The sequence below is a fragment of the Pimephales promelas genome, chromosome 21 (genome assembly GCF_988280905.1).
Source record: "Pimephales promelas chromosome 21, fPimPro1.hap1.1, whole genome shotgun sequence".
Lineage (NCBI taxonomy): Eukaryota > Metazoa > Chordata > Actinopteri > Cypriniformes > Leuciscidae > Pimephales > Pimephales promelas.
In genome coordinates, this window is record NC_142789.1 from 27231160 (window position 1) to 27258872 (window position 27713).

At 37.7% G+C, this 27713-nt stretch overlaps 1 protein-coding gene and 1 long non-coding RNA gene across 4 annotated transcripts in view; both read left to right on the forward strand.

Moving 5' to 3' along the window:
- The window catches only part of LOC120480829 (uncharacterized), a 159901-nt gene that overhangs the window by 36309 nt on the left and 95879 nt on the right, over positions 1-27713 (forward strand). The window lies entirely within an intron of this gene.
- Positions 15948-27713, forward strand: part of epha8 (eph receptor A8) — an 89004-nt gene continuing 77238 nt past the window's right edge. For all 3 annotated transcript variants that reach the window (XM_039673967.2, XM_039673968.2, XM_039673969.2), the window contains exon 1: positions 15948-16019. The gene's annotated coding sequence lies outside the window, so the exon portion shown is untranslated. The remainder of the gene's footprint in view (positions 16020-27713) is intronic.

The window sequence follows — 27713 nt, forward strand, 5'->3', positions numbered from 1 at the left end:
TCACTTCGCATTTACAGACAGGAGCCATCTTAGAAAATAGTCTCGATAAGTCGATCCCCGAACGCTGTTCATACAGTTCAGAAGTTGGCTGAACTTCATACAGTTCAGCTCACTCAGCACGTCGTTCATGGTTTGACTTGTCGTGACTGTTTTTCAAAGATGGCGCCGCCTGTATACACGAAGTGAACTGTCTTTATAAAGTATCTTCTTATTAAACGGTCTGTACACTCTTAGAAGAAATGGGTCTATTTAGAACCAGAAATGGTTCCATCCCCCGCTTCATATATGGAACTCCAAAATGGTTCTATACAGAACCATTTTTTGGTAAAAGGTTCTATTGGCCAAGTATGGAGCCCCAGGGTTCTATATAGAACCCAGAGGAACCCTTTTTTTAAGAGTGTATAGAACCTTTTAGCGGTTCCAAATACGTAGCGCTGATAGAACCTTTTAAGGTTCTATATAGAACCTTTTCTTCTAGAGTGTAACTTACAAAGTTCTCAATGCTTCGTTTTGCATGTATGGACCCTCATTACGTTACTTTGTGAGAGTGGGGCATTTAGCCCAGAGCACAGCATTGTTTTGGATGTCCGGTAAGTTCGGTCGCAAAATATACATAATAAAATCCCACCAATCATGTTGTAAACATATTGGTTCATATGTAAACATATAGGTTCATTGTAAAAAATGCCAATGATGCTAAGCTGGCCAGGACTAAACTAAACTACAAATGTGAAGACACCATATGCACCGTCTTTAAGTCTGTTGTAAAGGGGTAAAAACTTAGTGTGTTTGAACTCCTGTCAGTAAGGAGTTCAAACAACTGTCTGTCAGTTCTTCCATGGCACATATTTGATCTTGGTCGTCTTAAATCATTTAAGGTCTGTGCGTTTAATTTGTGGTTCATCTAAGTGGGGTTGGATACATAATAAAAGATAAAAGATCAAGCAAAGGCAGAGAGCAATTTTGGATCATTATAAAAATATGCATGACACAAAAACTGCCTCGCACGCCTCTTTTGCTGTCAACATTCAAGGCCCTATTTACATTTTGTAGCACATTCCAGGTCTTGTTGTGAATGATTAATCAATGCACGTAAAAATTTTTCCAGGTTCTGAAGGAATATGGAGAGTTGTTTTCATCAAGCAATTTTGTCACGGCATACGAAAAAAATGCTGGAATATAAAAATCAAACCTCTCTGATAGAAATCGCTAATGCTGTTTGACTTGATATTTTCCCTACTGCCATTTTCCCCCATTTTTTTTTTCGAATCTTTTCCTGGCCAATTATTATTCTGAAACAAATCCAGCAGTCCGTCAGGTGCCAAATGACCGAAATGTGAACCCGATTCATTACTGATACAGCATCTAAAATTAAGCAAATGCTTATAGGCTTTATAATAAGAGGGCAACAGTGAACGCTTTGCTTTGTGCATGCTGGCTCCCGAGAGTACTGCAGTATCAATGCTGTACAAACCAATTAATTCATACGGAATCTCTCTGAGAATTTATGGACTGGGATGACTTCATCATTGCTTATAATTACTTTCATAGCCCTTGGGTTGCTTCTAAATGAGCTAAAATCAGAGAAAATAAAGTAGTGTGTGTGTCGACCCGGGACAGAGTGATACTGTCTTACACTGCTAAGCTGAGCAGGTCCGCACAGCGAGGTAGCGTTAAAGCACTAATGCATGGATTTGGAAACTTTACGCTTACCCCTGTCAAAACCGAACCGGATGTAATCAGTCTTGCCGGTGTCCAATCTTCACTGAGGTGTTTAATGTACGCTGCCGAGTCTATGTCGCGTGTTGGATCTTGTCAGTTGTGTGTAAGCTGAACGTTGCATATGTTAACAGGCTATTTCCCGCCTGAGGGGTCAGTTCCTCAGATTCTCAATATGTTGTGGAAGAACAGATTTGATTTAAAGACTTGCCTTTTAATTCATGAAGTGGAAAAAAAACATTGCCCCCAGGATAACAAAGGAGATAGACCAAGGAACACAGTGTCCCTGAAAATTGAATGTCGTCTGCTTTAACACATCGCCTCAGTTCTCCTCTTCGACCAACTTTTGGCTTCTGGCTACGAAAAGACAAAACAAACAAGATTACAAAAAGGAGCCAGTATTACAAAATCTAGCTTTGAATCCTCTGAGTTTGACACAGAACCTTTCCCCCGAGGTTCAGACGACACATCGACGGTGAAACGGAGCTTGTGGGTTAATTATTTCATCGAGCAGATGTTAAAGTTTCGTGCTCTGGGTTTTATATAATTCTTTTTTATCTCGCAAATCCCTGTAGTGTAATTACAGCGGTAAAACCATTTACTCATTAGCATAGTTATGTAATCTGAACTTATGAACTGTGCTGGAATCACATTGAAAGTGAGAGTATGCACTTCAGATGACTGCTGCGTGCTTCTAGTTTTTTTTAAGACATCATAGACGCTCACGTATCCCTGCAGAAACGGGCTGAATCATTAGTGTTAAAGAAACGGTTCACTCGCCTGTGAAAATGTTCTCATGATTTACAGGTTGTAGTGATCATGTCTTCTGAGCAATATTTAAACTAGAGATGCATGAGATATTAGTTTTGGTCATTCACTAATATTTGAGGATTTGTTTTGTGATCAATATAAGATTTATCAGCCACATTGGGTATTTAATTGTGCTTGCTCATTTCATATATATTTACATTTAGATTACTTTTGCCATCATCTAATGCCTCCATAAAGTTGATCTTTAAAATAGACATCGATTTGATATTTTTTCATTTATTTATTAACACTAATAATTAACACTAATAAATGTTATATTTACAAATGTCTAAAATATATATTTTTTTTAATATGGTACATTATAGAGCTGTGATGCATGAATTCACTTCTAAGAATGATCTCAAAATGTATTAGTATATTATTTTAATATTAGTAATTAGATTTTTATTCAGTAATTTTTATACATAGAATGTCTGTGTGTGTGTGTGTGTGTATATACTGTATATATATAAAATTTAAATGTGTGTGTGTGTGTATATATATATTTTTTTCATAGGCGAATTAATTAATTAATAAAAGTGAATATATATATATATATATATATATATAATTTAAATGTGTGTGTGTGTGTATATATATATATATATATATATATTCACTTTTCTTAATTAATTAATATATATATTTTTTTTTTCTACAGAAATATTGATTGATATCTAGGGATACATATAGACATGTTGATTGATACTGCTTTTTTCACTTATAATTTATTATAATAAATGTATTCAGGTTTGGATTGACATGAGGTGACTAAATCATGACAGAAGTCTCGAATTGTTGAGTGAACTATCACTTTAACAATTAATTCCTGTTATGGACACATGAAAATAAGAAAAAAAATATGCTGAGGATGTTCAGAGATACATATAGAAATGTTGATGCTGCTGAATATTCCTGCAGTGCTTGGGGTTTCCTATGAATAGTTATTTCAAATGCAGAACATTTGCATGCATGAATATGGTGAATCTGTGTTTGTCTTAACTTCCAGAGACCTCCTGCGCTCATTTACCGCAATCCATCTCCAATCTCAGCTTCACGGGAATCGTTCAACACGACTCCACGCTGTGAATATCCCCTGTCATTTCGTTCTACGTCCCGCAGCAGAACCGCGTTTCCATCTCTGGGCACGTCAGAGTAGTTGATCCAGGCGTAGAGAAAAGCAGTGGTCTGTAATTGTCGTGCTGTGCTTTTGACAGTCCTTAACACTCAAATGGACGACCCCCATCTAGAATAAAGACCCGTGGCACTCACAGCGTTGGTGTGTCACTGTCTGGCACCGTGATCAGCTGGGTGTCAGGTCTTGTCAGTGATCTGGCGCTGCATGGGGATAAGAACGCATGAAACGCACACTATCATGGTGAGTTTTCCATGCAGCTTTAAACACAGGACACAAGTTGTGTAACGGATTGAGGCCAATGAGGTGAAGGATTAACAATAGTTTTTTTAGGGTCAACATAAACCATGTCACTTCCGTAATCTGATGCCCAGTGACCCCAAAGGGTATTTGGACACATTTGGATGCTTAATGATATACGCAAGCAATTTCATTAGCTGTCAAAACGTAGCATCTGCAAAGGAATGCTTGAGCTTTCATGATTTTAATGATACATGTATTATGTTTCTCCTATTATATGCATAGGGCCAGATTTACTCAACGGGGCAAATTAGCGTGGGAGCGCAATCCCATAAAAGCACCAATGGGAGTGGAAAGTTATGCGCGTGATCTACTGACGACGAGCAAATTTATGAATACAGACGCAGCCGTATAATTTCCATAATGACCAATGCAATCTACAAAGAGCGCAAATTAGCATCTGGTTTAATATGCTTTTTTGGGGCAGAAAAATAATGGTGCAAATACCAGTGAATTGACTAGCACAAACCTTAGTAAATCACCTTCGATGGTTTCATTTAAATATTCTCCTCCCATAAATTTTGCGCGTGGAAAGAAAAACTCCTACAAATGCATATGCAATGAGGTCGGCCGCAAAAATAACCATGTCCACGCCTTTTCAGCACGAATATTTCACTGCGTGTCTTAATTAAATCTTGACTGTATTTTTTAAATGCTAGAATTTTTTTAAAACCTTTATTTTACCAGGAAAGAAGCACATTGAGATTAAGAATCTCTTTTACAAGAGCGTCCTGGCCAAAACTGACAGACACAGCACATTTGAGTGTAACAAATACAAACAACAATACAAACACACATATACACACAAGCAACTTGTACAATTTCAAAATCAAATACAGAACTAGCTAAAACTAACATCTACAGCCCGATGTTTCATTCTCCAAATCATTTAAAATTAATTTAAAAGTTTCCAACGAGACCAGTTTCCTCAGTTTCAATGTACTTTGTAAACAATTCCAAGCAGAGGGAGCAGCAAATTTAAATGCCTTTTTCCCAAATTCAGTTCGTAAAAATAATTCATGTGATCGGAGGCTATAGCTAGAAGGATACTTTTTACAGATATATGTACAAAGATATGATGGTAGTAAACCCAGGATGGATTTATAAATAAAAGCATGTCACTTGCTTTGGAGATGGTCTAAATACTGTTTTGTATTTAAGGAAAATACTCTCACATTTTGAATTTGAACTGTAGAATTCAACACATTTCAACCCTTAGCTGTCAATACTTCATAGTGCAGCTTTAATTTCACATTGGCCTACTTTGGTTTATTGGGGTTGTTGTTGGGTTTTTGCTTTTGACTTCTTGCGTCTCAAACATATTAACACAGTTGGGTATATATTTGCTTTGTGTCCAATAATATACGTCACCTATTCAAATTTCTAGTCCATGCACGGCATGTTTATACACTCTCTGAGGTTTTGCGTTCCTTCTCTTATAGTAGTCGAAGCCGGCGGACTCCTATCTTCTGCATTAGTGCTGGGAACAGAGATAAGCTGCTCTAAAACGGAGAGAGAGAGAGATCGTCAGAGCTGGTCGTTGTTGTGAAAGATTAGGAACACCCATCCTCAGAGCTGGGCAAAGCTTTCATTTGTCCGCTGTGCTCGACTAGGCCCCTTTCTCCCACTTGCAATTTCAACATTTGAGAAAAGTTCTGATTATGGCTGCCCGGGGTTTTTCTTTATCTTTTTGTTTTTGCAGCGTGGGAAGAAAGGTCCTAATAATTGCAACTCGACAGCTTTAATTATGGCTGAACGTTGGGCAGAGAATTCATAACATGCCTTTTCAGGGTTTTGGCGCTAAACGCTCGGCAAACAATGTAAACGGCGATTCCGGTTTAATTGTTTTCCTGCGCCGACCCGGGTGGGGAAGCATGTTCAATAGCGATCCTCATTCCTTATATCCACGCATACAGCGCAAAATGCATTTTTAACCTGAAGATAGAGAACTGAAATTAAGGTCAATTTAATGCTTTTTAAACTGGAATAATAATACGACCTGCATAATCATCTTACGCTGCATTAGACATCACGAGATGATGATATTGAAGCTTTCTCAAGTTTCACACCTGGTACTCTGCAATTACTCAACATGAGTGCTGCATCTAAGCTTTATTCTCCCCAACAGACCATAATGCAATGTTTCGTCTCCACACCAGCTTAAGGGCCGGCAACAGCTGGTGAGATCACCTCGACCCATCTGCCAAATGATGTTGGCTATCGCCATCCCTGCCCACAAGACCTTGAGCGTTATTCTGTCTTCCTCTGTTTACGTACATAATGGTATTAATGAGAACTTGGCGCCGTCTCAGATCAACAGTTTCGTCTGCCTTTCCAACAAAATACATTTAGCAAAGATGTTTGTCGGCTACCGTCCTTCTTGAATGTAACTCTCAAATTAGTTTAGCTCCTGAACGTTACAGGTGTTCTTGCTGGAACCAGTTAAAGGGTTTATTATTATTCGTTTAGCAGACTTAAAGGAATGGTTCACACGTCATTCGTGCTTGTTGCTCAAAGTTGAGCTGTAAGCTTGAAAATGAGTAAAGTTGGTCACTATTTCAAAACGTTTTTTAGTTGTTTTTTTTGTCGTTTCCTATTGCAAATCTATTGTATGACTTCAAAAGGAAAATAGTGCATGGGTCATACGGGCTATACTTTTATGGCATGATTTGCCTTGGCTACGTCCTAAACAGTCTCTAAAAATGTTTTAAATATGGTTGGCATTGGTTTTGTTGCAATTTGACATGTTTTTTTTATTATATTACTTATAATTGAATATCAAAAGATATTGGCACAGGGACAGTCATGCTTTATTTCAAGACATCATAAACATCTATTAAATTTTCTTAATTTAACGTATTACATTCATTAATCTAAAGTTTTACTCATCTAATTTTAGTTTTAGAGATTTTGCAATAATTTAAACGTGTACGTTTTTGCTACTTTTGCTGTAGTTGCAATCCATGTTTTAGTGTTAGCATATTTTTCACTCACATTTTTGTCAACAGAACATTTTTAATGAAAATGGTTCAATTATTATTATGTATATTTTTAATCTTGTCTTCATGATTGATGGAATGAAAAAAGATTAATGGAAGAGATTATGGGCCAGGTTATACCGAACGCGTTTTTGCTGTTAATAAAGCGAGATGCATGGCAGTGGAACGGAAAAAAAAGTGTACGTGTTTTTTTTAAAGTTGAACTCGAGTCGCGCACGAGATGCCGCAATGGTTAAATACATCCGTCTAGTGCGTTTACATTGAAAAACAATGAAAAAGTAGCTCAGTGAAATGAAAAAAATAAATAAAATGCATTCTGGGTGAACAGCCCTTGCCTGAAATATTCCTTCGTTGATTCGAACCTACAACTTTTATGCTACAGGCCCCAAGATTTAACCAATAAGCCACATACAGTAACTGCAAGTATCCATTAAAGACTCAACACTTCATCCACCTCAGTTGAGTTTAATGAGTGATAACCATGACAATGCAAGTAATTAGAGAATGATGAGACATCAAAGACTTGCTTCAAAGGCTTTGGTGAGAGATTTGGAGGATGGCGCTTTGGGCGTTGGAGATGGATATCACACGGATGAGTCTCGCATCTGTCTCAGCTGTGCCAGCTGACGCAAGCCACGTTTCTCAGAATAACCCTGACAGCTCAGCTCCATCCTGACACGCGTGTGCCACCGAGCCGACGCGCAAACAATGTTTCTGATCCAACTAATTGTTTTTTGGACCAGTGTGCATGCTAAAGTTTGAACTTGCATGCTGTCAAACACTTTGACGCCGGAGTTCCCCTAGCATGGCGCTCCAACCTGTCGGGCATAAACATGCGTGAAATCTTTCCATTTGACCCTTCAAGGCCGTGTTCCACTAGACCTGTCATATGAAAGACTCCTCAAATATTCCCATGTCGGAAAGGGTTGTCTTATCGGTGCAGAGGCTATTCCATAGTTCATGGGCCGTGTGACACTGTGTCTAAGGTTCTCATTTTCCTCTCACTTAAAACACCGCAGCAGTGATGTCCCTGGTGGGCCCAGTCAGGGGAAAGCTGTCTGCTCCGAGGGCAGGGTCGACGCTCCTTCAGACCACGACTGCCAGAGCGCTGTAGGGAAATGGCAAGCCAGACGCGTGCCGGACTGAATACGCAATGAAGATGGCTGTGAGAAAGACATACTTGTCAGATATTTCATGATGTTGAAAACTTGGCATCTGAATTTGACTGATTACGCCACTGTTTTAGCTGACTCGACGTGACGAGATTTACTTAAGGCCAAAAAATCCCTTTAGTCATTTGCGAAAGGAAAGTGGAATTAAAGCTTAGTCCTGACAAGATTGGAAATAGAGAGAGCATGACGTATGTCAGAAGTTGTGAGGAAAAGACCCAGAGAGAAATGTTACTGCTCAAATGTTGCTCAGGAGTTCACTGAAGGCCTTGTTTACACCTGGTGTTAAGATCCGTTTTGGTCGATCGGATCAGACGAGGCAGACACATACCCGGGTGTTTTAATCCGTCTCTTTTGTTCTGTTCATCATATAAAGCGATCGAGTCTCGTCAGAATTTGACCCTGCCCTAAGTCCCGTTGCTACACCAAGCTTTCGCGGCTGGCACATCTATTATAGTGTGGATGCACCTGTGTCAGACATTTCCCAATGAGATAATTAGTCATTTTTGGCGAATATGTGAAATATCTGAGCGAGCAAGACAAAAGGGACTGCAGTATTCCATTCGAGGGATATATTCACGACATAATATGCAACCGATTAGAGAATAATTTCTTAAAAATTGAAGTTAAAGTCCCACCTCATATGTTGACCATTCAAATGGGAAACACACAAATTGAGGAACAGCTATGCTCATGCACAGCAGGGTAAGTGAAATGTGAAAATGATCCTAATAATTATAAATCAAACAGCTTATCCATAAATCTTGTTGAATAACTCGTAACATCGGGAGAGCCGCGATTGGATTGGGTTAAAGTTACTTAGGGGGTAGTAGGCCGTCGATTGACGAAATGCTGAAATATATTTTAAAGTATGTCAGTGAGCCTCGGTCTTGTCTTTAATCATCTTATTTTACCTTAAAATATATGCATTATGACCACAGAACCGTCAATATTTTCGAGCAATAGGTGTTTTTTAGGTGTTCCTGTCGACATTTAGTTGTGAATGGGTCTCCCACACTGCTCGATCACGCCCATCATTTCTCCCGCGGCTTTTAGATTTTCGGGAAGGAAAAAAATTCCACTCTCCCATCCAAACCTTTAGGATACCGCAGATTTGCACAATCCATACGAACATGCTGTTCCCTCGATCGAAAGCTTGCCAGACCTCCCGCGCCTAGTTACGGTTGCTAAGATACGATTGACCAGTGGTGGTTTTCGGACGTGGCTTAGCTAAGGGTAAATTGTGACTAAATCCATAAGGATTAGTTTTATGAACTTTTTGAAGCGTCAAACTGGTAGTTGCGTAGCTGTCAATGTAGGGACAGAAAGCTCTCAGATTTCATCAAAAAGATCTTCATTTGTGTTCTGAAGATGAACGAAAGTCTTACGGGTTTGGTGAGTAAATAATGACAGAATTGTCATTTTTGGGTGAACTATCCCTAGTTTAGTTTGGTTCTGAACACACTGCTTAGAATTATTGTAAATTGCGTTGTCACTTCCTGCATTCTGTTTGTAGAACGTGGTTGTCACTCCCGTAAATTACTGAACTGTGTATGTACAGAACGGGATTAAGCACTAAAAGGTTGATTGACAACTGAATTTAGCTGTAGTGTGTATGCGGCCATTATGTTGCCCTTATTCATTGTGGGGTCCGCTTGCTCAGAATCCAGCGTGACCTGCACGCTGTTGGAGCACAAATCAGCTTTCTTTGCCACCAAAAGACCTGCCCAGAGACCTTTGTGGCCGGAGGATCTCAATCATTGAAGGTGAATCTGAAAGCATTTTTGCCTCTGGTTACCATGGCAACATCAGAGCAAAAACCTTTCTGTTTTCAGCCGACATAAAAATCAATGTGAAAAGTTGCTTGTTTCACTCTTACTTATACCTGACAGTGCATCATACCATGGCCTCCATAAATAATTCTTTTCATTTAGAGCTGGTGGGATGAATGGGAACAGCAAGAACGTTCTTTAACTCCTAAATCGCTGCAGATGACAGGTCTCCAGCCTTAAATATTTATCACCCCAAATAGCGATATGCAGTGATTTCAACAAATAGGTCTTTGTCACACACCCCACGTTGCCAGTGTGTTAACGTTTCAGAAGTACCTCACGGATTCCCCCCTTTCAGACGCTTTTACTCTTTAATGACGCACTGTACTGAATTTTATATATAAATGTCCCCTCCCTTTTTATATTTCCCCACGTTAATAGCCTTTAACGTAGTACAGTGCAGCCCTGGTAACAAAGAGAGGCTTCCTCAAGCCATTAATCATGATGACAAGTCCTTTGTTGTCAGTTAGCAGCTGTGCGCGGAGGAACATTACTCTTCTATTCTGGCCCGCGGTGCCGAGTCGGCCCGCTCTGCTCCTCTTTTCATGAGGAATCGGAAACTGGAGGGTCCAACCCCTGCTCGCTTATCAGCTGCTAATTGAACTCCCAGCTGTTAAGAAAATGGTCCCTGTGTGTATTTTCAGCCGAGTTTTGGCAGATATTGCAGCCTGGAGTGAACTCGGGAATGTCTGCCAGCCGCGCTAGTTTCTAAAGGTTAATAATTTGTTTTTGATGAAGGATGATGGCAAACTTTGAGTTGCGTGAAACAGTATTTTAAATGACCGGCCCTCTGAGAATTCCCTGCATGTCAACATCTCAACTTCATTTTTAGCTCTGCGGCTGTTTAGATATGCTAGCGCAAACCTGTTCACAGCGATAGCTATAGCTGTAGGCACTCGGAAACGTTGGCATGTGCAACTGCTGTTTTATTTACTCGCCTGTTGGCTGGTAACTTGTAATATTTGAGGTTGCAAACATTACAAGTTTTAATTTTCGTTTTACCTCCTTCTAGAATCCCATTTAGTGACACATTTGTGTGTCACAACAAGAAGGTATGACAGTGGGTTTTATGTCCTAAATTATATTTATATTAGACATTACTGTTCAAAAATTTGGGGTCAGTACAATTTATCTTTTAAAATTATTAATACTTGTATTCAGCAAGGATGCATTAAATTGATCAAAAGTGACAGTAAAGACATCTATAATGTTACAAAATATTCCCATTTCAAGTATATATATATATATTTTTTTTTTACTTTGAACTTTCCGTTCATCATAGAATCCTGAGAAAAAAGGATCACGGTTTCCACAATACAAAAATACATGTTTTCTACATTGACAATAATATGATTTTGTTTTGAAAATCAGAATATTATGATTTCTGGAGGATCATGTGACACTGAAGACTGGAGAATGATGCTGAAAATTCAGCTTTGCATCACAAGAATAAATTACAATAAATTGCAATAAAAATATATTCAAATAAAAAACTGTTATTTTAAATTAAAATAATACTTCACAGTATTTTGTTTCTACCGTTTATGATCAAATAATGCAGCCTTGGTGAGCATAATAAATATTCAACAGTGAACTTACCACTATTATATAATTTTTTTGAGCATATTTTAAAAGCATCAGAACATTTATGGTGCTTTTGTGACGTGTGCTGCCTGGTTTTAAAAATAATTATTCACTTTCATTGTTTTGAAAGGAGAAGCTTAATATTCCCCAATTATTGGTGGTGTTGTAACTGTTGTGATTCAAGGAATCCACAGAAATTACTTTATGGATTCAACAATATGATAATTTCAGGAATTGGAAATTACCATATTCCAAATGATTACCAAATTTTTGGAGTTTTCTCCATTCACCGGTCATTGACGGGGTAGGTAGATGAATATATCACGATTAATCGCATCCAAAATAAAAATTTGTGTTTACATAATATATGTGTGTGTAGTGTGTATAATTATTTTCTTTTATATAAATACACACATATGCATGTATATTTAAGAAAAATGTGTTATTAATATATCAAATATTTATAATATAATTTTTTTTTCAATGTATATACATGCAAATATTTCTTAAATATATACATGCATGTGTGTGTATTTATATATACAAAATAATTATACACACCACACAAACATAAACAAACATGTAAACGCAAACCTTTATTTTGGATGCGATTAATCGTTTCACAGCCCTAAATATATCTGTATAGGCGACCACCTTACAGTGTTTTAAAAAGCAAAAGCAAATTCTAGCTATAGTTGCAGTGAGCTCAAATTGACCGACGAGTGTGTCACCGCCCAAAAGTGCCGCACTTTAATTGGCCGTGACATGCGGTTAAGCGCTCCAGGTTTCCTCTCAACCCTCCTTCAAACAGACATGAAAAATAACCCATAATGCGCAACAAAGCAACAAAACCAGCACGGATATGTATAAACATGACTCATATTGGAGTTGTTTTTGTCCTAACCACTGTTGTTGTGTAGATTAGGGTCTGTGAAAAGCGCCGTGCGGTATTAGCCCGCTACGCGCTAACTGCTGTCGCACTGCCAAAAGCCTGGAGTCAATCCGTGTCTCTGGAGCTGGCTTTGGATCCGAGCGCCTCCAGATGAACTTTCCCTCACCCTGCCTCCCACAACCGCTGTGACTGCCACTAGCTCGCTTACAGGCCTCCTCTGAAAGTGACAAAAAGCCTCTGCTGTGTGGTGACGGGCCTTGTTGTGTCTCTCCCCTTGTCCACCCACATTTCCCATTCCCACTGTTTTTCTCACAAGAATGGGAAGCATAAATGTGTGTGTGCGAGTTTAAGACAGCGAGAGAGAATGAGAGAGAGCAGGGTGTCTCTGTCAGCTCAGCAGAAATCCCTTCCTAATGAAGTCCTTCCTGTCACCTATAGCGTCTGTTTACTTTGTTCTTCCATTATTTTGCATAATATATGTGCATATAGGCTTGTTTGAGCGTGCATCTTTGAGACTCTCAGCTCCAGCCATTTGTGACTGAGATAACAAGTTCCTCAAATTAATGATCCTGCCGTAAACATATTTTTGGAGCCATGCTAAGTTCATTACATATAGGTTGTGTGTTTAAGTGTTTGGCTTCCTATCGCATTCTAGTAAAGGGATAGTTACCCAAGAATGAAAATCTTGTCACAATTTACTCACCCTAAAGTTGTTTCAAACTTTTCTGTTGAACATAAAAGAAGATATTTTGAAAAATGTTAGTAATCAAATGGTATCGGTAGCCATTGACTGCCATATAGGACGAAGAATACAATACAATGGGGGTCAATGGCTGCCATCAACTGTCTGGTTACCAACATTCTTCTAAATATCTTCTTTTGTGTTATCTGAAGAAAGAAATGGTAACAACATGATGGTAATTAAATAATGATTTTTTTTTTTTTCATTTTTATGTAATCTATCCCTTTAAGAAAGTTTTGTGAATTTTTAGATTGGTGCTTGGTCCAGTTTCTGTACCCAAAGAGGTAATCCTGTAGTTTCCCCTGGTGGCTATGGCCATGAATGACACCTTGCTTTGAAGAAGGGATTCTTGTTGTATCCCAGATCAAAATGTCATGAGACTCTTGAATGGCTAAGAAACCCCCATAGAAAACTCTAGCAACTGCATAGAAATGCAATGAAAACCATTTAGAACGCCATAGGCAACAACATCGGGCAACTGATTTTAGCACTTCTTGTTGGCAGCTTTTGCTGGGGCAAGCCACTGACATTCACTCTGTGAATAGTTGTGAAAGCTACAGCTGCTAACTACATGGGCAACAACAAGTGACTAATTACTTCAGACAACAAAAACATCATGCCTCTCTTTCTGCTTAAATAGCTTGACTCATTATTGAAGAGTCCACATGTTTAAGATCCTCTCAGGGTCTTTAGAGAGCCGCAATCAATAGAAAACTAGTCGGATAACCTCTGATACACCCTTGAATGTCTGAAACCTAGCACGTTGATGCTTCTGATATCTCTGATCCAGGAGTAAAGGTTCAAAGTGCCTGAGGCCAAAATGAAAGTTTTTTTTTTTTAACTCTCTGTAAAATGTGATTGGTGTTTAGCTATGGAAATGTGCCACCACAATGCTAAGGTGTTGTGGGTGGTTTTCTATGGTGTTTTGAATTTGAAGCCTTTTGGGAATGCTGTTGCTGGAGTTTTCTGGCGGGTTGCCAGGTGGTTTTGAAACCCTAACCCCAAATCTCTCCGATAGTTTGGCCACTAGATATGGCTTGTGTCCTTCAATGAAGTGGAGCTAAATGAACAATAACACATCCAATTTACTTGGCAGCCGAGGTAACTCTATCGCCCCCTTGCTGAGGTTTCTGATCACAACAGCAGCACAACACTTCAAGGAGAAATGAGCTTGAAGTGCATTGGTCAAGCACTCTCGTTTGAGTTTGCTTACTTTGGCAAAGAAGTAGATATCTGGCTTTAGGGTTAAAGGGCTGTTCAGGTTTGGTCAGTAATATTATCAGAATTTTATTTTGTTATGCTGATTGAAAGACATCCGGATAGCAATCACTGTTAAGTGGTCTAAATATGTTTATATGTACAGTGTATATATATATATATAATAAAAAAATAAAAATTACGGTAAAAAAACAGCAGCTCTGGTTGCCAGAACTTTATTGTCAAAAATAGCGTTATTGGTTTTACAGACTTAACTTAAAATTTACAGCTATAAACTGTGTTTTATTATCTGATATAATGTTAATTTACCAACCCATTGAAGTATTGATATCTATTTTGTACCAAAAGAAAAAAAAAACAAACAAGAAATTTATGAGGAACCAGTTATTTCAACAAAAATTCAAAAAATGTGAAGTGTCACACAGGGAATTGTGGGAATGTCAATTTATGTTTTTTCACTGTAAATTTTTACAATGAGTTGTTCTTTTTCACTTCCAAAAACTGTAAATTTAACAGTATTTTACAGTAAAATTACATTAAATGTACCATGAGGTCTATCACAGTTATTTACCGTGTATATTACGGAAACTTTCTGTTAACCAATTAACAGTTTTGCACTGTAGCATTTTTACAGTCTTTTACTATTAAAATTACGATTATTCTTTTATGCTGTATATATATATATATATATATATATATATATATATCTGTGAAAGGTGTAGGACCATAAAATGTTCATCCAATCATCGTATTCATTCCAATACAATCTCCTACCGACCTGTCAGTGTATGTATTTCCATATCTCTGCACACCTGACACACATCACACGTAATCAGCGCATTTCATGCAATGAGTTAGACAGACTTCAGTCACTGAATCAGTTCCTCCTGAATCAAAACAACAAACTTATCATAACTACTTCACGCCATAACTACTATAATTCGGAAGAGTAATTTGAGATGGAAACCTGTGACGTTTTACTCTGAGCGGTTTCGTGACTCGAATTTATGCGTTTAAATGGCTCCAATTTCAATGCCGAAATGAATCTGCAGCAGTCAGGTGGTACAGGTCAGTGCTCTTTAAATTGTTTGTTCATTATTATAGTGGCGCTTTTGTTTGTTCCCTTGCTGTACGCGTTCATGTGTTTTGGAGGAGGCGTGGCTTTGGAGACTGGCTTTCTGAATGGAGGGTTGGATCTTATGCTTTCAAAGCTAGCTTGCTAATGCTAGCCTCTCTGAAAACCTTTAACACTCCTTAGCATGTGTCACTAAATCAGTGAGAGCAGCACATGGTGCTCCATCTAAAAGTTTCCCAGTTAATCGAATCAGTATAACTAGTTAAAGTAAAAGTGTGATTCTGTCCTAAAAAAGCTAATTGAAACTGTCTTTCTTAACCTGGATGAATGGATATGAAACCCGACTGTCATCTCAGAGTGATTAATCATAATTAGGAAGCCATTTAGTGGTCATACTTCATAGCAAGATGTCATGTCTCTGCTTCTGATAAAGTGATAATTAACCCCTAATCATCTTCTTTCTCGAGGTGCATCACCTTTATGATGATGAATATGGAAACTGGACTATTTGGAAATGCATCCAAAGCAAATCAAACAACTGAAGGTAAGAGATGCGCCAGTTCCCTGAAAGCCTTTCCAATATATATCAACTCAATGAAGAAAATGGACTTTGAATGTACCTTTTTGTTTTTCTTTTTTAATTTAAAAATATGGTAACACTTTACTTGAAGGGGTGTGCATAAGACTAACATGACACATTCAAAATCATGACATGACATATGGAAGTTATATGCATGTTTATGACTACTGTCATTCGCTCAATTATGACATTTTTAATGCAAATATGACATTGTTTGAGATAAACACCTTGACAAACCAATACATGTCAGTGTCTTTGTCATGACAAGTTGACATTACTAAGACAACACAACCTGTCATAAACATGACACAGCAGATTAATGATCAAACTTAAGAAACCACCTACTTTAGCTTTATTGGTTAACATTACATTAAACTGTCAGGTGGTTGGTTTTGACATTGGCTGTCATGAAGCCATTATAACTTTTTAATGACAAATTCAATTAGTACCACTGTAGTTGAGGTCACGAAAAATATTCATCATGACACAGCTATAATGGCCTCATGACAGCCAATGTCAAAGCCAACCACAACATGACAGTTTAACTTAATTTTATGTCAAGTTGTCATGACAAAGACATCTTAAACAATGTCATATTTGCATTCAAAATGTCATTACTGAGCGAAAGACACTTAATGACCGTAAACCCTACTTCATATTCAAGACATATGTCTTGTCATGGTTATGAAAGTGCCATGTTAGTCTTATGCACACCCCTTCACGTAAAGTTCTACCAAAAATATTTCTGGGGTGACCGTATTAAACTTTTTAAACTTTAAAACTTTTTATTAAACGCACGCACACCCACACAAAAGATTTAAATGAATCTTTGAATATTTTTTTAACTATTCATTTTACATAAACTGTCTGAACTGATTCACTAAAAAGATTTATGACTCACCAAAATTAATTAGTTTGCAATGCTGCAGTTTACGAGTGTGTGTATGATTATTTCCTCCGTTCAAAAAAAGTTGCTTGTTACTGGAAAAAGCTACTGTTTTTGAGTTGCTATAGTGTAGCTATGTAGTAGTTGCTATGCTACTAAAGTAATTCTTTACTCCTTTTTGACTCTTAGTTGGTTTTAATTTTGCACCTTGCCTGAAAGTCTTCAGATGCACTGAATATTAAGTTCCCAGTTGTGTGAGTTAAATCCATGAGGAGACGAGCACACATGACTACACCGTATTTACAGTTTGTAAGGATTCTTCCCGAGTGCAGTGTCACGTTCAATAGAGCCGGGAGCTAATTTTCACAGTCTATGAGGAGGACGGCTACATTAATCACTACTTTGAATTTTGAATCCTGGCACTTTCACGCAAGGCAGCTTTCCATGCCTTTGAGGGAGATAAGGCAATCTTTCACCATCTCTAATAGAATGAAAAAAGAGATAGGATGAAGCAGATCGAAAATGAGGGTGAAGGTGGATGAGGAGTTTGTCCACCCTTGATTTGATCCAATCAGGCTAGTGGACCATTCATTTACAAAATAGCTAACTATGTGTATGTATTACTCATAAATGCAACCCTAAGTGCTTGGATGGACCCGCAGAGTGAAGACTCTATGCAAATGTGCAAAACAATAAATTAAATAAGAGCAAATCTCTGAACTCAGAGAGATAAGCACTTTATGACTTTTCCACCGACGGCTTTGGCGGAAAGAGAGACTCAGTTGCTGTGATGTGTTTCCACAATTCAACAACAAAAGAGTTTCTTTTATAACTGAAACGTACAATGAAAACACTCATTAATAATATGCATCAAAGAGAGAACGTAATAAAGGCACAGACGTCATCTTATTATCATAGACAGGTATGAACAGGCCTTTGGGATTGAAGCAACTTTTAGGTTTTTGTTTTAAACAATCTTTTTGGTTTTGAAGGATAGATTATAATGTTTTGTTTTGTGTCTCTTTAATACCTTTTCCTAAATTTGGGAAGTGCCAAAAACTTAAATGCCAAAAACAGAAAAGTGTTAAACCAGACATTGTTTTGACTTCTCTGGTTTCCTCTTGGTCTGTGGATAATATATACATATATACTGCTGTATTCATTGGCAGACATAATCAATGGCCTTTAACTTTGCATGTTTATTCTAAGAACTTATTAATTGAACTTATGAACTTAAGAACTTATGTGAATTTTATGTCAAGTTTTGTATAGAAAATTTCTATAAAGATTTACTGTCACAAATAATAAGAAAATTTCAAGGCTGATTCGAATGTTTTAACACAGATGAAGGAAAGTTTTGTTTTTCAAGATCTCAAGAAGTCAGAAATGAAAGAATCCCCCATTAATGAGAAACAAAGACAGTCTAGACTGTGGTTTTGTGATTATGATGAATTTCTGACTGAATAAGCAGAGTCCTCTCGCTATCGTTAAAGAGCTGAAGACAACGTAATAAGATCAGCGGGTGGTAACCTGTCATGGTCGTCTACACACTTCACGCTTGGCCTATAATGTGAGATGCTAGAGGTGTGGGATTTTTGCAGAGGGCTTAACTTTGAATGTCACATTGATCACACTTGCTGATTCGGCTGTCAGGAATGTAATTAATGTCGTTTCAGATGTTCTCAAACTGTCATCGTGATAAGAGCTACAGATGTTCTGCATTGGATCTGTGACACGCGGTGTATTTTTACCACACTAACGGTGGCATTTTTATTTTTAATAAGCAGTTGACAGTCATATTAGCATATTAGTTTCTGCACATTGATTACTTGATTACCAATTATGAGTTATGAGAAGCGGAAAATGGAAACTTCATGGAAGTGCGAATTAAATAGTAATATTAATGTCTTTTTGATAACGGGTTTTGTACAGCAAATTATTTCAAAATTAAAAAAATAACATTTTAAATAAAATAAATTAAAATAAATATTTAAAAAAAATAAAATATATATAAAAATAAATATAAAATGTATATTAAAATTATAGAATAAAATTAAACATAGCTACTTTTGATTAGTTACATATTTAAAAACATGACCTTGTTTTTTATTTTTTTATTATCAAATACACAAATTCAAAAGTTTATTAATATTTCTTATGTACAGCAAATTGTAAAAAAAAAATGGAAAAATTTAAGGAATTATAAAAACCTAATTTTATTTAGGAATATATAAAAATGTATCAATCAAATTCATTAAATAAAAAATTACAAAACAAATATTAAGAATATAGAAATTAAACAATATCGGTTAAATATCTTAACACACTGCTATATTTTAAAGTATATTTTTATAGTCAAAATTACTGTTGTTTCAAAAGATCCATGAAAATTTAAGATGGTCTGCTACATACAGCATCTTTCATTAAAATTAAAATGATTTCTCTGATTAATATAAACTATAAGGACTGCTGCTTTTAAATGTGTGGTTTTCTGATACTCAGAATTTAGGCTTCATTTAGCACTGAACCAAGCAAAAATATAAGCTTTGTTAATGCTGTTTGTCAAATTTGTGCATGTTATTTTTTCCATTAACCTTCATTGTTGTTCATGTCTAGCACTAGCTTGTTTTTTGTGTCATAGCGAATTCTGCTTATTTTTTTGTACCTTCGTCATGGTTAGCAGAGCTGCAGGGCTTCCCAATGTGATTAGCTTAAAATTGGCTCTGAATCCCGCCATGGAGAACGTGATTTGCTTTTGCGTTTGAAGTTGGCGGCAATTTTAGGAAGCCTTTGAGTGGCTGTTTGAACTGAATTTGACCCGTCTGTTCCGTCCTTTCAGTGTTTGGTCTGGCATTCGGATGGCGTTTGATTAAAACTTCATATTAGCCTTTGATGAGAACAGGCTTCTCCTTTGTAGCACACGCTCCATCTGGAGAACCGGCCACCATAAGGTTGGCATCTTCATTGTGACATGCTCACATGCCCTCCAGCCACTGATAAAGGGTAAGTTTGGCCAAAAATATCAATTCTGTTGCAATATTGTTCCAAATCCACGTCTTCTTTTTCATTTCAAGAAAGAAATACTGAAGAATGTGGCTGCTCTTTTAATAATAATATATGCATATATACACAAACAGATGTATATATATATGCATATAAACTCACCTAAAGGATTATTAGCATTATTAACACCATACTAATACTGTGTTTGACCCCCTTTCGCCTTCAGAACTGCCTTAATTCTACGTGGCATTGATTCAACAAGGTGCTGAAAGCATTCTTTAGAAATGTTGGCCCATATTAATAGGATAACATCATGCAGTTGATGGAGATTTGTGGGATGCACATCCAGGGCACGAAGCTCCCGTTCCACCACATCCCAATTTAAGATGCTCAATTGGGTTGAGATCTGGTGACTGTGGGGGCCATTTTAGTCCAGTGAACTCTTTGGCATGTTCAAGAAACCAATTTGAAATGATTCAAGCTTTGTGACATGGTGCATCATCCTGCTGGAAGTAGCCATCAGAGGATGGGGACATGGTGGCCATAAAGGGATGGACATGGTCAGAAACAATGCTCAGGTAGGCCGTGGCATTTAAACGATGCCCAATTGGCACTAAGGGGCATAAAGTGTGCCAAGAAAACATCCCCCACACCATTACACCACCACCACCAGGCTGCACAGTGGGAACAAGGCATGATGGATCCATGTTCTCATTCTGTTTACGCCAAATTCTGACTCTACCATCTGAATGTCTCAACAGAAATCAAGACTCATCAGACCAGGCAACATTTTTCCAGTCTTCAACTGTCCAATTTTGGTGAGCTCTTGCGAGTTGTTGCCTCATTTTCCTATTTGTAGTGGAGATGAGTGGTACCCGGTGGGGTCTTCTGCTGTTGTAGCCCATCCGCCTCAAGGTTGTGCATGTTGTGGCTTCACAAATGCTTTGCTGCATACCTCGGTTGTAACGAGTGGTTATTTCAGTCAAAGTTGCTCTTCTATCAGCTTGAATCAGTCGGCCCATTCTCCTCTAACCTCTAGCATCAACAAGGCATTTTCGCCCACAGGACTGCCGCATACTGGATGTTTTTCCCTTTTCACACCATTCTTTGTAATTTGACACAAGGGTGAGTAAATGTTAGTATTTAATGATTTTTTGGGGGGTGAACTATCTCTTAAAAGTCTTCGAAAAGCATTTGTCTGCAATTTTGTCGGGGGAAAAATGGCTAAGCGATGATGTAATGGCAACAAGAGAACAACAAGTCCTGCCAATAACAGATGACGCAAGACAACAATGCATGCCATGATGTGTTAATAAGAAAACATTTTGTTCATACATAATTATTTGCTTAAAATACATTCATCTCATCTGTTTTCTCGGCATGAGCATGATTCATCGCAATACTAATTGCATTTATTATGTTTTCTCCATAAATAGGTGCATCCATTAGACCACACGAGTGTGCTGCTGCAGGTTTATATATAGCAGCCACTCGGTGTCCAAGACCCGTGTAGTGACCCGCACCATCTGCTGCCACATAGTGCCACAAAATGGCAGGCCGCAGGGTAGCCAGGCAGGTAATTTAAGGCTGGCGCGTGCCAAGCGCACTGCCTGGGCGTCCATCAACCACACAGGAACGTCAGGTCCCCAGCAGTGCTTCTCGTGCAACAGTATGTTGGAGTTTATTAAACACTTTGAGTTAGTGCAGGCCGAAGCACATGACAGCACATCAGGATGGTTGTTTCCTTCAGGGACATGGCTGAAGAAAAGTTCATTTTAGTCGATGAATGAAAAGAAACTTTAATGCCACCGTCAAAAAATATCATTAAAGAAAATAACGTTTATTTTTAAGAGCAGGAAAGTCTTTTCTAAATGCATGTTATGTTGAATGATCATCAGACTTCCTCCATCCAATCAACAACCCGCCCTACATTTTCTTTTTGCTTGAATAATATGTTCGTCAAAATATGGAAGACAAGATCTGTCCCTACTTTTGTTACATCAAGACTTTAAGATATTTTCGCAATGGGATGTCATTTTTCCCATCAACCAAGCACATTAAATGCAAACAAATGAATATTCATTAAATTAAATGTAAGATTTTATTGGATGGATGGATGGATAAATAGATAGATAGATAGATAGATAGATAGATAGATAGATGTTACAGCCATATGTTTAGTTTAACAAAGGAAGCTTCAAAAAGTTATGAATTTACATTTACACCCAAATTCATCTAATGTAAACATATGAATACTTAATTTTTTTATATCTAACATATTTTCTAAGCAAAATATATAAATTATTGAAATGAATGGCACGCACACACACTAGATATGGTCAGACTTTGGTCCAAATCTCACTATTAATTAACTATTAACTACGACTTTTGCCTCAATAAACTAATTACTGCTTATTAAAGTCCCCGTGAACCGGAAGTTGCAAACGACTTTTCTCCAGTGTTGTGACGTATTTCTGAGAGAAACGGAATACTAAATGAGGCAAAATAGTGGGCGTGGCTTTTTTTTCTAACTAGCACCTGATTGGATCTAGAAAAATGGGTGTTTCATTCTGAAATGGAGGATGACGTAAGTTTACACACGCTGTCAATCAATGCTCGCTCGGCGCTCGCAAACACACAGCAGCTGTCAGTTGGAGGGGCGTGCTTATGGATGTTGAGGAGACACTCAAACCGTAAAGCCTACGTCATCGGGCAAGGTCATCCAATGCAGAGGGGAGGGGCATTTTCAAACTTTGATTAAAGATTACGAAGCCAAAACATTTTTTTGTGTGGATTGACTTGCATGTATGAATTGTTCACCACAAAACGATCAATTTAGGCAAACAAAGTAAGTATGGTCAATTTTGATTTCATAGGGACTTTAATAGTTGGTAAGGTTGTTGTTAAGGTTTGGTATTGGGTTGGATTAAGGGATGTAAAATGTGGTCATGCAGAATAAGGCATTAAGTTTTGCTTTATAAGTACTAATAAACAGCCAATATCCTAATATGAATGCTAATGAGCAACTAGTTAATTGTAAGAATTGGACCATAAACTGTATTATGTGTGTTCTTTTGGTATGATTTATGACCAGTGCATGTTTTTTGGAGATTAAACCTTATGTTCTGCTAAGGAAACTTCAATAGCTTTGTGAGGGAAACGAGACACAGCTTGAGGCGTCTCCATGTTGTGGCGGTGGTGTTGACGGGAGACGCTTCTTCTTTCTCAGTACTGCTCGGCTCCTTTTCACAAAAGCACACACTGTTTCTTCTCCAGAGCGACTTGTCGCATGTAATTTTGATCGTGCCTTAATGATGTCCCATTGACAATTTCTTGGGAAACAAATCTGCACTCGATGAGAAATGAAATATTCTTGATTTTAATGAGGGGTTTTGGTTATGAGCTGCGAGACATATGGTTTGCACTGATTACAAGTTCCATCTCGGAGAATACCTGTCATATATGCGTTGTTTGTTCTGGCATTGAAACTGAACAAAATGGCTTTTTATTTTTTCCTCTGTTGAACCAAAATCAGGCACAACCTGAAATAATGATACGAAAGTATATGTGCAGATTTGTTTTTTTAGTTAATTTTGTTTCATTAGATACAGAATTGCTGTTGGAGAACTCATCAAAGCATTAACAGTGCACAATATATTGAACACATTTGAATGCAGTAAACTCTAAAGCAGCGTTGATGTTAAAGTGTAGTTGTAAGCGTCATTTGATTGGTCTTGTGGTACGTTTTAAGGTAGCGTCATCTCTGTGTGTGTTTCTCCACGTCTGCTGAAAGGCAAACAGCTGTAAAGCTCAGATGCCGGCTGCTTTCGTCTCCTCCTGAGGATTAGTAACTAAACAGCTAAAGAAGCCTCTCGTAAGATGGTAACGCTACTGCGTCTGAAAGCACACTGCTGAAGGAACAAAATCATTTTGTGCGACTGTGTTAATCTGAACACTATCTGGATATTTTAGGACCGAACAGATAAAGAATGAATTTGAAAGCATGAAATCAATCCGTACGATTTAGTCACCCATCCTTAAAATGTTCTAGTCTCTTTTCCACACTGCAGAGGCACAATAAAATATTCTTGGCCTTAAAATAGTCATGTATAGAGGAAGGAGCATTACAAAAATGATTATTCCTTGTCACGGGCTGTAGCCTGTGTGTATGTTATAATGTTGTTTGCTTATATGTTATTTTATTCATCAGCTACTGTATGTTTGAATGAATGTACACTTCCGTTCAAAAGATTGCGGCTGAGCCGCGTCACCAAATGGCTGGTTTCTAACGCGACTAACGTAACTCTTATATTGGTCACGAGCCTCTTTCTCTCTTTATATTACTCAACTCCTGTAAAAGGTCTATCTTTATAGATTCAGGAGGAGTCAGGTAGGTGTATATTATATCCACAAGTTTCCTACGCCCCATGAGGCCTTGCGTCAAAAGTGGGCGCGTCTTCCGTTTCGAAGTAAACAAAGCGCGACTTGACATACTTCACACTCGTTCATTCAACAGTTGACAGTCATTCAAGTTATAGCGATCCAAACTAGCTAACGATGTGGGAACACAACCTCAACGAAATTCAAAAGGGTGAAATAACGTTACCTTTACCCTCCGCAGTTACTCGGGTGGGAGTATTATAATAACATTATTAATAATCAATACTCATCAAGGCATGGTGACAGACAGTTGTGTGAGCTGACAAACAATTAAAATAAAAAATACACACTTAGTCATTGTGCTTTGGACTTAATTCAAAATTATAAATGAATGTGCTGCTTGAATTCATTAACTGGCACATTTGGTATTCTGTCAACACAGGCTTTGATCCTGAGTTTAGGTGTAACATCAGTAGCGAACAGCCAAACACATGCTGAGAGAGTTTAGAGAATATTAAGAATTTAAACAAATGTACACAGGAAGATTCGTCGTCTTTTGGGAGGTGATGGAAACTACAGTCGTTGGCAGGATCACGTTTTCGGCTTATGTTCAAAACAATCACGTTTAAGCCACTGAATTAGTTTAGTCCGGTAATAGGTACAACCGCGAAACGGGACATGTTGTCCCTGAGCTCCGTAACGACATCTCTCATAAAGATTTGCGTCTTTAAATAGTAAAAAAATTCTCCGAAAAACAGCTAGCCTCTTCGCTAACTAACATACAAAATACCATTGGAATGCTACTTCCGCCGCCTCACCGGAAGTTTCACCCACTTTATTTTTTACAGGAGCGCCCCTCGGAAACTTGTGGATACTCTTCCTTGATTATATTATTTCAGGGTCTACTCTGATCTCTACCGTACCCCCTAGGCCTTATCCTTCCGTTCAGTGCACCACAGCTGTCTTAGAGACTTTAAACCCCAATAAGTTGGCAAAACTCAAATAATTTGAGGTAATAATCAGATTACATCAAATTTTTAAGTTAAGAAATGTAACGTTTAAGTAAGGAGAACGTGATGATTTTTTTATGTTTTAATCAGACATTTTAATGGCTCTTAATGTGTTGTCTTGCACGTAGGCATGATGCTCTGAACAGCGCTAGCTGTGACCCAGCACAACATCTTCCCTGTACTCTCAGCTTGAGCGGGAAAGACATTGGCAGGCAAGACGCAGACCCTCGCTTTGGCTCCCAATCCCCCAAGTGTCTCTTCTTCCTCTCATCTTCTGTCTGTTTCTCCCGCCCAGCTGCAGAGCCAGAGATGGAGCTGTAGACCGCTCTATGCTAACACTACTTTATGTTTTACAGACATTTGTACATATTATAATGTGTATTATCAAACAATAAGTTCTAATTCAGATCTTCTAGAAGAGCTGTGATGTAAATCTTCTTGTTGAGTGCAACAGCGCCCGCCCCCTTGTTCCGCAAGTATTTTTCCATTCATTTTTCCCATAGGGATTTTTTTTTATTGAAGAGTTATAAGCACCAATCCAACCAGCTGAGGTGAATCGAAACGGAAGAGTTTTGGAAAATCTGCCAAAAAGACAAATGTAGGCCTACAGGACCGTGTACTTAACGACTGTAGTGAGGGAAAGAACTACAATCCCATGAAGCATTGCGAACATAATAATCAAATTGAAAACAATGGAAAAATCTCAAGCTACTCATTTACCAAATTTTTGAAGTATTTTGAGGGCGTAGAGACGATTACGTCATTCGCAGTGCTTCATGATTCGTGTAATTTTCTATACAGCATCATGGGTAATGTAGTTTTTCACTAGGAATTCCGCTGTTAAACACGATCATTTAAAAAATAAGCGTGTGGACATTGTACACTTGGTTTGTTTTTAAAGGTTTAAAAGTTATCGTTAAAAATCTATTTCTCTATGGAGAAAATGAGTGGAGTTTTTACTTTAAATCTGCTAAAAAGGCCTACAGAACCGTGTACTTAACGACTGTAGTGAGGGGAAGAACTACAATCCCATGAAGCGTTGCGAACAGCATAATCAAATTGAAATCTAAAGCTACTCATTTACAAATGTTGGTAATATTTATATAAAAACAACATATTAAGTTGCGGAAATATATAAAAATATTAGAAGTATTTTAGAGACGATTACATCATTCGCAGTGCTCCATGGGAGTGGGCGGAGCTAAAGAGGTATTTTGGCGCATGTTGCTTTTTCGACTGCTTCATGTAATTTTTTATACAGCATCATGGGTAATGTAGTTTTTCACCAGGAATTTTCACCACTGTTAAACTATCCTGGTAATACCAGACTCTGCTGCTTCACTTTGCTTCGTACACAGAGTCTGGAATGGCATAATAGAGAAGTGTTTTCTCTCTCGCTAGGGGGTGCTTCTCTGAAGTTTAAAATCATTGGTTACCCGTAAGCCAATCAGATAAGTTTATTTATGACATATGTTATACGGCAACACAGCCGCATCGAAACACAGACATCATGCATCGAACTTCCACTGTAAAGCTTCTGGCGTTTGCCGCTGTCTCTGATTTCTAGTGGTTAAACGTGATATATAATTCATCTTGAGTATATCTAACGGGTGATCTTTGGTCTCATTAATCTGTAATTTGTTGCTTGGCAAATTGTTTTGGCTGAGGGCAAAGTAAAGTTTCATAACTTTATAATTTAGGCTATTTTAACGTTGTATCCTGCCTTTCACATTTAAAAACAATCAAACTTTTGATGGAGTAAATTGGCTATGTCTTTAAATATACAGCAAATTTGTCATAAAGATATTCCAAATGGCTAAAAAGTTTGTGTATTTCAGCAGAAATCTGAAATTGGTTATGCAAAATGTGTTGATGCTGTTTAGGCGAGTGACACTAGCAGAAAAGCAGAATATTTGTAATGGTTATGTTGAATCAATGTCAGGAAAGCAAGTAGAGACTCCATAACTGAATCCGATATTGCCATGAGAAGAGCCGATATGCAGACATCGTTTTATCTGCGCCTGAAGCACTTAATCACAAAATCCATCAGACGATGGCGACTGAGGTTGTTCATAAATAATAACTCGCTGATCTGAAATTGAATGTCCTGCTTTTTTATCTGCTAAAATGAGGAAGAAAAGATATTTGATAAACATATTTGATGCACAGCATGTTCTGCTTGGAGCAATTTGAGATTTACAGTATCATTCAGTATTCAGTAATGTTGAGATTTAAAGTTACACAAAGTGCAGCATTTCAGGAATATTAGTACGTATAGTAATTAGTATTAGTATAAGTAGTTCATGTCTACCTTATGACTAATAGTATATTAGTCATAAGGTAGACATGAACGATCCAGATATTGAAAATATGATTTCA